Source organism: Tamandua tetradactyla, chromosome 25 (genome assembly GCF_023851605.1).
Source record: "Tamandua tetradactyla isolate mTamTet1 chromosome 25, mTamTet1.pri, whole genome shotgun sequence".
Classification (NCBI taxonomy): Eukaryota; Metazoa; Chordata; class Mammalia; order Pilosa; family Myrmecophagidae; genus Tamandua; species Tamandua tetradactyla.
Window position 1 is genome coordinate 10,929,733 of NC_135351.1, and position 13,802 is coordinate 10,943,534.

The window sequence follows — 13,802 nt, forward strand, 5'->3', positions numbered from 1 at the left end:
CAGCCGTGCATTCAGACATCAATTTATCCTCCTCCTTCCTGGGGTCTGGAGTGACATGGAGAGAGGTAGTACTTCTGCATCCAGTATTCTGCTCTTTGGGCCTGGGGGGCATACGCTCAAATGTGTGCAGGGGTAGGGGGTAGGGACAAGGCACCGGAACGGTGGACAACAAGAACACGTGATATTTGTGTGGGATTCCTCCCCGCCCCCCTTTTACACCTTGTCTCCAAATCATTTCATTCATTTGACTTAGAAAAGAACTCTAAGCTTGAAGGCTGTGGGAGCCAATGGCTTCGCTCTGATTGATCCTATGCGATGGGGTGGGAGAAGAGAGGCTTCCAAAGTTCTCCCTTTTATCTCTTCCACATTTACTGCTTCCTCTTTCCTGGGCTCTTGTATACTGAACACAGTTGAGGGCGGACATCCTGCAAAAAGGCAGAAAAGACAATGACACCTGGCCTTGGGAGAGAAAGAGATTCTCTCAGTCCCAGTGAATGATGTCTGTTGGAATAGGTTGGATTTCAGCGCACTTGGAAGTGATGCCATCTATTCCAGAGACACCTATATGGTGTGTGTGTGTGTGTGTGTGTGTGTGTGTGTGTTTGTGTTTGTGTGTGTGAGCTTCTTCTTAATTTTTTCCATACCGACGGCATTCAAAGTATGGCACCATTGGGTGTCTTCTACTGTTTAATGCTGTTGTGTAAATTTTTCTAATGTTTAACTCGGGTCATTCCGGGAATGTATCTAAACTGTGTGGTTACTCTTCCAGGCCGCCAGGGGCGCTATTTGGTATTCTTCTCGGGAGGGGGGGAGCTTTTTCACACCAAACCTGAACACAATTCCTGCTTCTCATCAACCAGCCCAGCCTGACCCTTTCCTTCCAAAGGGTAATGCATTTCTGAGATTGAATAGGAAGCTAAATAGGCAATCCTCTTTGGGGATGTAGACCCCTCTGCCTCAGAAAATGTTTATTGATTCTTTAGGCTTTTCAGAACAACATTAATCATGCAAAAAGGCGAAGACGTGGCTGAGAATCTGGTGGCAGGAGACAGGGGAGCTGATTTTCTTTTTTTTACAGTAAGACATGTCAACGTATTTCTGAAAATTAATCAATAGTCAAATAACTCAAGTGACAGACTGCTCATTCTGGCAGAAACCAGAGTATATAAGATGCCACACAATTAAAACAGCAGCAGCACAGACGGCGTTTTATTTGACACTGCTCAAAGTTCTACTGATCCTTTCGCAGTTAATTCATCTTTTCCCCTGTCAGCCTCTGGAGATAGGAAGATAAAAATAACAGTAAAATGAAATCCAGCCATTACATCAGAAACATAAACTTGAAGAGAGCTCACCACTATTTTATCAGCAATTTTATAGCAAAATATAAGATTATAAATTCCACATCAATTTAAAATACACTGTACAGCATTTCATATTTTTAAGACCTTTTATAGAACACAAAGGACTTTTCTTTCTCTTTTTTTACATTGCTTCAGTGATCATGGGTTTTTCCTTTAGTTGTTTTCCCTTTGGAAATTTTTGAAGTTCACTTGAATTATGAAGTTTTAACCCTCTGATTTTTTTCCGCTCTTAAATGGACTTTTTTCCTACCCGTTCGTCAACACACTATTTCTTTTGTCTTTTTGTGAGCTCTTTGCATGTTGAGCATTGCTGCGGATGCTCACGCGTCTTTAGTAAAGGAGCTAGGTCAGAGTTCAAATTCCTATCTCTACCATTTATTGCCTGTGTGACCTGGTAAAGTATCCTGATCCCTTGAAAACTCCATTTAAGTGTAAAAGGGGAATTGTGGTAGACTCTATCCGTCACGGTGATTGTAAAGAGAAAATGAGTTATGTGCTTGGCATGTGGTCAGCCCACAAAAATGCCACTTAATGTTGCTCGGTTCATTATCATCTTTATTATTACCCCTGTAGACAATCTTTTCTGTTACTCAGTAATTCTTCCTCTAGGAATCTTTATCACCGAGAAATAGTGAAGATCCCCCAAATAAATAATGTTCAAAATGATGATCAGAAGGCACTGGAAAATTCTGAATTATCTTGAATCTTCGAAGACATTATAGCTTGTGATATGTATATAAAAGCATATTGTAAATTCTTAACAATTGTTTATGTGTTACATATAATGACCCTTGGTCAATTAGAATATTTAATTAATCGAACACCTCGGTAGACTGGATAATTTAAATTTCCTATATTCTGTTTGTCATCAGGCAAAGCAACAAATATATAGCGAACAGGAATTATGATTCAATTCTGAGTAGTGAGTGAAACCTACAAATATTAATAGTAATTAATAAATGCTTAATAAATACTTATAAGATTAACCTGGTTGATTTCTAAATTATCTTTTGTCTACAATATTTCTCAGGTTTGAGAGAGAGAGAAAGAGAGCTGACATTTATAAAGTACTACATCGTGAATCTGAAATGATTAGTCACTTAAGAACAGGTTTATTTGGGGGTTAGGTGGGCAGTGTCTGCTTCTGTAAGGATAGGGTAAGTTATAAGTTACATCTCAATGGCTTAGCATAATAAAAGTTTATTTCTTGCTCATGCTGCCTGTACAATACGGTTCTGCAGGGGTAGGGATAGCTAGACCATTTGCAGTGCCCAGTGCAAAAAGAAAATGGTTAAGAATTTCAAGATGGCGACACTAGAACATTAAACCAAGCCAAGGACACTTCTGAGCCTGGAGGTCTGGGCAGGCGACTTTGGGCCTCTGCTCATTGCCCTTTGCCATCAGTTAGAGACCCAGGCTCCCTAAGACGTCATATCGACAAATGCAACAATAATTGCAGGCAGGAGTGATGCATGTTACTTGTCACATTTACTAATAATCTGTCTGCCTAAGTGAGTCTCCTGGTTCTACCTTGTTCTAGAACAGATGAGAAAGAGCTTCTTATCACAGGCCTGGAAGACAAACTGGAAATATTTGGTAGGTAGTGCTAATGATTGCCACTGACTTCCATTTTTTCCTTTGGTTGGAACCAAATTCAGACACTGGAGGAAAGGAGGAAGGTTGCCTGGATGGGAGAGATGACCATCCAACTCATCGGTCCAAGGACAATTTTGTTACGGTGGACACTGCCAATGTCCCACCAGTACCCTCAGCACTCATTGTTCCAGGACTTTCTTCTGAGTAACTCTGGGCTTTCTCTCAGCCCCTCGACTGGGCTTGAAGTGCTAAGGAGTCAACCCTAGGAGCAGCTCTTCACTCTGAAGCAAGTTCTCAGAATTACCTTCAGACCATGTTAGAACACACCCTCAGGAGTTTCTGATTCCGTATCTCTGAGGTGGAACCTGAGAATTTGCTTTTTGAGGAAGTTCCCAGGTGATGCTGAAACTTCTAGGTTCCCTCTACTTTCACTCTCCCTTTTCTGTCTACTTTTCTTCTCTCCCATTCCTCCCTCCACCCCTCACCCCAACCCCCCAGAGCACCTGCACTGCTTCCTGCTCCCTCTGTTGCTTAAGAAAGCAACTGGATGATGCTAATTCACCTGAAAATATTATGGACTGAATGTGTTTCCTCTTCAAGTTAAATAAAAACATTTTTTGAAAATCTACTATGTAGCAGACACATGCTCTAGGCATAGGACTATTAAGACAAACAACATTCACCCTATGTCTTGGTGGTCATGGGGAGACCTTCTAGTTCGCAAACCTGTTTGCAAATGGAGTCACTCGAGGAGCTTAAGAGCTGTGGATTCTCAGACTATGTCCTGGGAGAGTTGAAAGATATGGTGAGGGGTTGTGAAGTTATCATTTATTAAAGCTCTGTACGTGTTTTTGATATGCAGCCGAGTTTGGGAGCAACTTGTCTATTGTCTGTATAGATTCTAAGGATAAGCAAAGCTTTAGCCAAAGAAATGCATCTCTAATGAGGAAATTTCAGGCATGGTGTCAAGCCGGTGGAAGACATGATTTGGGGCTCAAAAGAGCCATCCTAGAACCCCTAAAAAAATCACAAAATGTAAGGTCAGAATTATTATTTTTTATACAAGGATGTTCTTTTATGTGCTTGATGATAATAATGATAAAGGATTATGATACTGAACAAAAAAATTAGAGCTGACTGTAGTGTAGCTAAGAATCCAATTATGGCTTTAGTGGAGCCAGACCTGGCTCATTTCAATGAATAATTCAGGGAATATTATAAAGCTACCTCCCTGAGCGTGTCTTCCTGCATACATTTTTCTGAGGCTCAGGCAATGGACAAAGTGAAAAATTCAAAAGAAAAACACTAAAGTGGCTAAGAGGATCATCATAGGACATCTTCTGATTCAAATCAGGTATTGGAGCTAAAGGTTTGGGCCTGCAGCCATGTGAGCTCCAACTCTTCAAAGACAGGGTTGACTGGCTCTTTCCATGAGTACTTTCTGGGAATTACAAGTCTTGGGTATTATTTTCAGGTAGCAAAGGCACCTGGCATTAGAGATACTAGACTGGGGTAACAGTGGGATAGCTGGAGCCACGTACCTGTGAGTTTGTCACCCAAGCACTTCACAGGCGGGAAACCATTTTTCCTTAGCTCAGCTTCAGAATCCACAACTGAAGTGCCCAGGTGAGCAAAGAGACATATGCGAAGCTCCAAGTGGCAATGGAGAGAAATCTTAGAGTAGAAGGAAATACGCAGGACTCCACGCCATACCTTTTAAGTACAGAACTGCTTAAAATATCATTCTACTTATTGTAATTCGATGTATAAAATTCTGGCAGGCATTTACAATTCAGATCCTATTCCTAAAGGATTCACACTGAAGACCGGCTGCTGATTTATTCCGAGACTTCCCTCTTGTCGGAAGCTGGAGGTAAAATGGACATGTCTGCTCGGAGATGAAACGGCTACCATCCTTGCCTCAGTGCATCATTCACCAGCCGTGCACTGCTGAGGAGCAGCAGCAGCTTTTCTGGTTTCTTTCCTTGGTTGCTGTGTTCTCCTGCCCCCTTTCCTCCAACGCCCTCACCTCAGAGCTTCAAAGTCTTTCCCCCCATCAATCACTGGAATTCAGCTGGTAGCCTAGAAGAGGGGTGGAGGTGGTCAGAGAGAATCACTATCCAAATATCTAAGGAACAAAAACTAAGACCCAATCCCGCCTCTTTGTGCTGGGGGAAGGCAGGAGAGAAGGGAGGAGGGGCCCCCACGAAAACTGGAACCCCAATGGTGGTCAGTGGGGTGCACACAGAGTAGGTGCAGCCCCCTTTGCTAAGGAGAGAACAGCCTCTTTTCTCATCGCTGGCTTCCACAGGCTTCAGGAATGTTCCTGAAGCTACTTTGCCGAGAAAGCTTCCATGTTTCTACTTTTTCAAACCGGGAGCCTTTACCAAAAGTGATGGGTGAATTGGGGAAATGGATTCTGGTGTGGTTAAGCTGCATTTTTCTCACTGCTGAATCAAGGGAGACTGTATTTGTCATCACCAATTATCCACTTTATTTTTAGCTCTTTCAACTGATTTATAGGATGACCTTGAACAAGACCCTCGATCTCTCTGTTCTTTTTTTTTTTTCGTGTGGGTATGTGCAGGCTTTGTTCCCTCTTCTCCTAGTTTCTTCTTATCCTGCCAGACCGTAGGTTTTGTTTTTGGTTTGCTTTGGTTTTTTTTTTTTTTTTGTGCCAATTTGTTATGACCATATTCTAAAAATGGTAAAATGGACCAAAGGAAAATGTATTATCGTGAATGTAGCAAAACCACGGTAGCATTTTGCTGGATTACTTCCCATTCTTTTTCTACACTTTAAAAATATAGTTGCAATCATAGTGCATATTCAATTTTGCAGCTTGCTTTTGTGGTAAGCATTTTCCCATGTTACTAAATAATCTCCATAACCGTGATTTTTAATGGCTTTATAATATCAAAACATACTTCTTAGTCTATACTCCCTAGAAAAGATCCTGAAATTGAAATGCAGAGAAGTCCATTGAGAAATATGGACTTACCCCTTCTCCCTGCCAGATTTCCTCTTGTTAGTTGCCCTTTGAAATATTGGGTGGTTTCTGTTTTAGAAAGGAAACTAGCCCAGTGCCAAAACGTATGTTGCTTCTTTTGTAAAGTTAGTCTCTGCTCATATACCCCAAGTAAAACCACCCGTTTTTCCAGCTCTTGATGAGGGCAATCCTTGAGCTTTGTTCCTGAGTTTGGTGGTGAATTCTACCTTTGCATGTCAAGATTTCTCAAGCTCTACAAGAAATCCTGCTGGGACATGGGGTCTGATACATCAGATCCATATAGAGTTGCTTGATGCAAGCATGTGGGAGAACTTCAGGGAGGGAACTTGCAAAGACCTGCAACTGGGGTACAAGTCAATGGGGAAGTAAAGCCACAGGGCTTACTTGGCTACTTCTTTCCAGATCATTTTAGAAAATGATTTTTTTTGAAGTGTATTTTCCCCCTTGGCAGTAACTCATTTCCAAAGGAGTTTAACATGTCTCTATACACATAGCATACCCGCTTCCCCATCCCCTTTCCCCACCAAGCTATATATACCTCAGCTCATGTTCTCCTCATTTGTTGACTAGATTCTTTGGTCATCAAAACAACTTAGTTAATTCCATTTCCTCCCATCCTCTCCTCATCCCTCCTTGTGCCCTATCTCACCATCACTCAATTTATTCTTCCTCAGAGCCAACTTTCTGCTAGATCCATCAGACCATGTCACTCATCTGCTCAAAATCACATTATTGATGTCATGAAGTCCAGGCTTCTTAGCAAAGCAACTTAGCAAGGAACTTCTCAATCAGATGCTTGTTTTTCTTTCCTCACTCCTCATTTATCCATTCAGAATATCAGCTGGAGGGGTCCAGGAAGGTAGATGTTTAAAAAGCTTTCGGGGCAGTTCTGGTGCAGATGATAGCATTAGCAGTCATTCGGAAATTTCTATGCCAGAAGTGTAGGAAAATGCCATCTATGTCTCCATTTCTCTGCATTGAAAGTCACAGGAGAGGATCTCTTGCAATTTATTTCAATTATTGCACTCTTGGTTTGAGTCCAGTTTGGAATCCTGTTATGGTTAATCCTCCATAAAAGGTTTTGCTTATATTTAAACTCCAGGGTGCTAATGTTGCTTATACCTAAAAATATTGTATATTGTAAACCTTTCTCTGCACTAAATTAGCTATGTTGTTCCTCTATTTTATTTCCGGAGCAGCAGACCTCTTCAGGTCCATGTCAAATCTTAGGAGAAGGGAACATGGAAAAAAGAGGGGGAGAAGTAAGAACAAAAGAAGACTTCCCCATAAAATATAATAGCAAAAATGAGAGATGCAGCGTGCCCCACATTTAAGGAATTAGTTATCACGTGCATGTTCATATAATATCATTGGACTATCAAGAATAAGTATTTCTTCATATGAAAAATGACCATTCTATAATAGTAAGGAGAAAAATCAAGATGCAAAATTGCTTTTAGAATCTCATAGTATAGAAAAAGAGCAGGGAAAGAATTCTCTAAATTATTAAGCTAATATCATTTCTCTACAGGTGCTGAGACTATTTATATTTGAAATTCTTTTCTATTTTTCTATCCAGATAACTTTCAAATTTCTGAGTTAACAGATATTACTTTTGGAATCAGGAAAAAATAAGCTGAGCCAGTTTCTCTTATGAAAGAGAATTTGGCAATGGATGGAGAGAGAGGGGAGGCCTAGGAGAGGAAGGGGTGAGTAGGGCAAGAGGGAGAGAAGAAGCGATGGAGGAAGAGAAGATGGTTACAGAAGGAAAAGAAAAGAAAGGCTATGTGGGAGCATGGCAGTAAGGAAAAGAGCATGGCAATAAGGAAAAGACATGTTTTTGTTTAAAGCATGAGGAAGCACATGTTATTTTAACACTCCATCTTCAAATCAGGACTTCTGATTTTCTAAGCAACCATAGGATGCTGCCCAGAAGACATTATAAAAACACAGCGTTGGTACGATTTACTTGTATTTTTCTTTACAACGACATGAAGAAGTAATGGCTTCTTTTTCTCATCAGAACTGAAAATAGCAATGAGCTCCTGGATATTCCTTTTGATTCATTGGTGTAGTAATAAATGAGCAGCAAAATGGTGGAGCTCCAGTGCTTTAGAAAAACATTTCCTTATGTCCTTTCTGCCTCTCTCCACCATCCCGGGACCTCTCAAGTCAATAGAGTTGGTTATGAAGCTCCAACCCTGAGGACCAGGATGCTCCTTTGTCCCTAAGGTAAGTCCAGGAACTGGCTGCTGCTGTAACTTGGCCCTGACCTGTAAAGGAACCCAAGTCCTTGTGAGATGTGGGTGGATTAGGCCATGAATATGCAGACAGCAGGGCCGAGAGAATGACTACCCAATCCATAATGACTGAATTACAATTTTAAGATGGAATGAGTTAGATAGTTATTATCAGTGTAATTATTCATAAATGTGCCTAATTATTCATAATTATTCAGAAGCATATTACTTCCCTGATTGCCATAAGTGATCTCCGAGGCCAATTACAATTCGATTCTGGTTGCAGGACTGGGTGACTATCAGGCCCTTTGTCTTGGAGAATGCGGAGCTTGGTCTCTGGCCTGGTGGCATCCCCCCCCCCCCCCCCCCCCCCCCCCCCGTGTCCTCTGGCCCTTTAAATACACAACAAACCCAGCTGGTTGCAAAGCCTCCTTCGTCTTTCTTCCCGCTTTCCTGTCCCAAGCTCCTTTTATTTGGGTTCAGGCTGCTCCTTTGAGGGAGTGCGCTGCGGCTGTTTAATTAGGGCTCCTTGTTGTCACTCCAGCATTTGATATCTTAATAGCATTATAGAGCACATGTAGGGAAATAGGGAAAGAAGGCAGGACCCTCGTGCAGCTTGAGGTGATGGGGAGAAGCTGGAAGCTCTGGAAGCCTTGGTGGTCCTTGAGAGGACAAGCTGGGAAGCCTGCTACTCCAGATTTCCTATGAATCTAGAGGGGTCTCTCAGGTCGTGGGGACCTGGCAAACAATAAGGCTGCATACATCTCACTGCTTCTAGGTACACCTCATGCTTCCCAGGACAAATGCAAAACAGTGCAGCCAGGTTTTCCAGAATCATTTCACTCTGATCTCAGAGTGGCCAACCATCATCAGAAAAGGGCTTAGGTTTATCACTTGCCCTTTGTGCAGAGGTTCTCTTGGACTCACAGGCTTTGGAGATGGAGCCACACTCAATTTCTACTCTTTTTTTCTTTCTCTCTCTCTCTCTCCCTGGAAAACATTACAGCAATTACCATTTCAAGTGCAAATTAGCATATAGATTAGTTCTGGGGGGCAGGGAGAAGGAGAGGTGGGTTAAGATCTTTAAAATCATGTATCGTTATGCTGCACAAAGAGTGGGTACAGAAATCTTTCTGGTTCTAGTTTATCTAACCCTGTGTGTACGGGAATGGGGCTGAGGATGGTCATCTGACAATTTCTAATGCAACAAAGGGAACTGAGCTCTGATTGTAGCTGACATATATCTAGGAATTGGGCAGCCTGAGAAGTAACAGCTCTGATCAGTGGAGTTTAAGACTTTTACTACCTTTCATTTCTGGACTGAGAATCCCTGACTTCGTTTAGCAAAAATGCCCTATAATGAATGGGAATCACCCAGTTCAGGCTTTGCATTTGCTCCAAGGACTTAAAATGGCAACCTTTTGACTGAAGGGATAAAAAAGAAAGACAGAGAAAATGCAAGAGTATAATCTAGATTGATACCTATTGGAAAAGGGTGTCAAAAGACAGAATGCCAAAAGGAGATAGGGTAATTTGCAACCTCCTAATATGAGAAAATAGAAATAGATTTATTGAAAAATAAACATTAAGAGGACCCTTTCCCTTCTGCACTGCCCCTCACCCCACATGATTTCAAATAATACAGGAGACTGATTGGTTTACAAACAAACACTGAGCATCTAGCACAACAGCAGATGACACAAAATAGAGGATATGGCATTAGCTGTCGAATTTTCTGTCTACTGTCTTTTGAAGAAATAGTTTAGATTATGCCATTTTGGTTGTGGAAGAAAGTTCAGAGGGGAGGGAGGACTGGAGTGCCCAGGAAATAGGATTTGAGGTCTGACTTGGCCATCAGGTCGGAAGTGCGGAACTAATTAATAAGCATTTGTGAAGACATTTGGTGCCAGGGCAATAGACTGCGGGACTTGGTGGCTAAGTGGCCAGTACAGGGGTGGGTGGTGGGTGGGGGTGGGGTGAGGGGTGGGGAGGCGAGCTTTCCTGAGGCGGCTGGGCTGACCAGACTGGGGTATATTGTTGGGATGGTGGAAGGTAGGTGTAAAATGGGGGATCGGGGGTGTTATAATACCTCAGACAAATATCTTAACCTCTTTCAATCTTAGAAATCTATTTCCATGGGTCTAATAATGTGCACCTTGAAAAATCATTGTGCAAGTCAAATGAGATTTGTTATTTTTCTATATGCAATTCTCGGCACATAGTAGGCATGCGTGCACATACTGGTTTAGTTTCATTAAATGCATACGTGCCCAGGGCCCTGTGGAAAGCACACAACTTCCTCTGTAGCACAGCTGTCAACTAAACTCAGCGACAAAGAACATTAAAGATGTCCTAATAAACAAAACACAGTTTCTCTTAAAAAGAGTGCCCCAAATCCTTTCTGCCATCTCCTTCATAGCTATTCTGGTTGGGAGCAGGCTTGAAGGTAGGATAGAAAAGAGACCGTCCTAGGAAAAAGAGAAAAACAAAGAATATGGTAGGTGGGTAAGGGTGGGTGGGCTGGGAAGACAAATAAATCAGGGGAGGTGGACGGAGAGGATTTCTTCTCCCCCAGTGACTTGTAAGGAGCAAACCCAGAAGAATCTGGTGACAAGCGTGACCGGGTCACCATGACTACACGGCGTACAGGTCAGCACCGCCTCTTTGATTGCTGGAGCCAACTCAACGTATTTCACGGTACATTAGGTAGACTTTAAAACCTAAGCTGAGCCCATGAATGTTTTATCAGATTGCTCGATAAGAAGGGGGAGGGGGAGGGACCCGAGAGAACCATCTGGCAATCTGTAATTGGGCATCGTGTCCCAGGTTCCGACAAAACCGAGTACACAGGCCCTGCTCTGTGTGCGGTCCTTGGCAAGCATCCTTAGCTCTGCTTTCCAATGGTCCCTGATGATTTTTAGGGGCCTCTCTCCCACCCAGAGTCTCCCAAATGTTGGGAGACGCTGGATAAGGAAAGAACTAGCTCTTCAGTCTTGAGTGGGAAATAAAAGAGTCTGACATATAGTAGGTGCTCAATAAATATTTACTGAAGAAATATTTGTTGAAAGAATCTTCCCTTTCACTCGGTTGGAATCCTCAGGTCCTGTGGCTTTTATTGCCTGTCTATCTTTTTCTTGATCTATTTTTTGACATTGATTACTGGCATTATAGTTTGTTTGATTTTTCATCTGATCAATATCTTATTCTTCCAATAAGATTTTTAGCTGATGCAAGATGGGGACCTTTTCTTCTTGTCTCTTCTCCAGCATCCAATGAAGTGATTTGCTGCATACATGCATGGGTTCAATAGTGACAGTGAATGGCAACTGTGATCTAACAGAAAGGACGTGAGATAAAGAACCAGAAAATGTTGGTCTATTTGTTCTCTGACAAGCAGCATGAAAGTAAGCCATAATCTCTCTGAGGGCCAGTTTGATCCTATGTAAAAATATGGATAATTATTCATATCCTATATGAATAAACAGAATCCAATAAGCTGTGTTTGTAAGGCTCAAATAAACTATTGTACGCTTAAGTGTTCCAATGACTACTTTTTGAATCTCATTATGATGGAACTGTATACATATTCGCACTTCTGCACCTGAGGTCTTCCAGTCTAAGGATAGAACTGACCCTGAAAAGCCTTAACGCAATGGAGGCAAGCTAATCTTGCTTTTGACTTGGTTGCAATTGGAATCAGACTAGTGCAAAGCCAGGACGACTCACCTTCCCTTCGGATATTATGTAATAGGTGAGGCTGATGTTGTAAACTGGACAGCCAACCTTGAGTACAAGAAGGAAGAAATATATATTAGCCCTCCCCCCATCCCTCCCCCCACACATACCTTCATCCAAGTAAGAGTTTATACTGGGAACAGCAAAAAAGAGGGACTATCCTTTGTGAAATTAGACAAACAAAACCCAATAAGTAAAACAAATCCCATCAAACTCTGGGCATGAGATTCCTTGGAAGAGAGTTGGGAAAGGCTTTAGGTAAGAATTTCTTGAAGTTGTCATTAACATCAATTATGCCACTGTGATGGGATGGCTGTAATTGAAAATGTACAGTTTACCCAGTTAGCCGTTGGGTGGATTTTCCACTTGTTTGGGTAATCTGGTCCTAGATTTTTTTTTGCTCTTTCTTGCCCTCATTCTGAGTGCTGGTCCCCAATCCATCACTGACATGGCATGGGTCACCATCACAGGTAGGGCATCATGTTTCCTACCTGCTTCATTTTCTTGGCAGCTTTGCGAATGAGTTATTAGGCTTAGAGTCTGATAATGAAAGGAAGGCAAATTGTCTATTAAAGAGTGTGCAACAGTATATTCCCATGACAACCATTCAGGCGATTAAATTCATGGACAGGTGTGCTTGGCAAGGTGTGAAAGTTTCATTCCACACATCCCAATCCGTTGCCCTGTCTCCCAAAGGCCATGAGTTTGGAGAGGCAAACTTCTGTTCCCCTTTCTGTGCCATCTATGCTTGTATCTAATGGTAGTGCTAGTGAGAGGTTATTGGGTGTAGACTATTAAGTGCTTATGCATGTAATCTCATTTGATTCTCCCATCTTTCAGACATAGTTATTGCTCACGCATTTTACAGTGGTTAGGTAGCTTGCCCAAGATGCCAGAATTAAGAAGTGGAGGGACTGGGATTTCAAAGTTGCCTTGTTCCAGAGCTAGATGCCTCATTAGATACTCTGGATACCTCTTTCCTAGCAGCTGGCTTAGGGATGCTATTAGCTAATTTCAAAATACATTTTTTTTGTCTTTACCCGATAGAAAAATTGATTGATGCAAGATAGGCTCCATAAAAAGGAAGAAAAAAATGTGCTCTTGGGTTCCTATAAACATTTTAAGCTTGTAGTTCCATTAGGACAAATTTTGATCATATATGAGACTTAATCTTGGGTCATGAAGAGAGTGGAGAATTTTGTGGAGTCGTCACCTACATTTGAGATGGCTGTGCTTGGGACCAATGACACACAGCCCACACGTCAGAGAATGAGGCAGACCTTCGAGGCCTGAGAGTCAGCTTTTCAATGCAGAACTGTGTATGAGAAAGAAAAAAAAGTATATTTTCTGAGTTAAAGAAGAAATGTACCTTGAACGTCAAAAGTGAAAGGGTTTTGAGTCAAAAAACTTTTAGAAGGCAGTTGGGAATGACTTGGTAAGGGTGGGAGAGAGGCTTCCTGTTAGATGTCTAGGGTTTTGGGGACACTTTGGGTCCTGCCAGAGTGTCTTATCCACGTTACAGACTAATTTAATGCTAACAGGATTCCAGTTAAGATATGTCTGGCTTCAACTTGCACCCATGCTTTTACAGACCACTTGCTTGTCAGGAAGCAAGAAGAGAACATTGGACTGACGAGGTCCTCCCTGTGTTAGTGAAAACCACCCCTCCCCTTAAGGAACTTTGGAACTTAAGGAACTTGTTGACTCAGTAACATGAAGTTTAAGGAGCCGCGATGTGGGAGCAAATGCAGGGGAAGTAGGAATCTCCTGCAGCGTGAGAATGACCGTTGTAGCTATTTTATCTGTATAACTTGCAAGGAACACAACTGGTTTTATTTTAATACCAATCCAATTATT

At 41.9% G+C, this 13,802-nt stretch overlaps 1 long non-coding RNA gene across 1 annotated transcript; it reads right to left on the bottom strand.

Annotated features, from left to right (window-relative positions):
- Window positions 1-1,244: 1,244 nt before the first annotated feature.
- On the bottom strand, window positions 1,245-13,259 carry LOC143669135 (uncharacterized). The gene is made up of 3 exons (XR_013168739.1): window positions 13,163-13,259; window positions 11,937-11,993; window positions 1,245-1,276 (listed from the first exon to the last, which is right to left on the bottom strand). It is a non-coding gene; the product is annotated as an uncharacterized LOC143669135 (long non-coding RNA).
- Window positions 13,260-13,802: the final 543 nt, after the last annotated feature.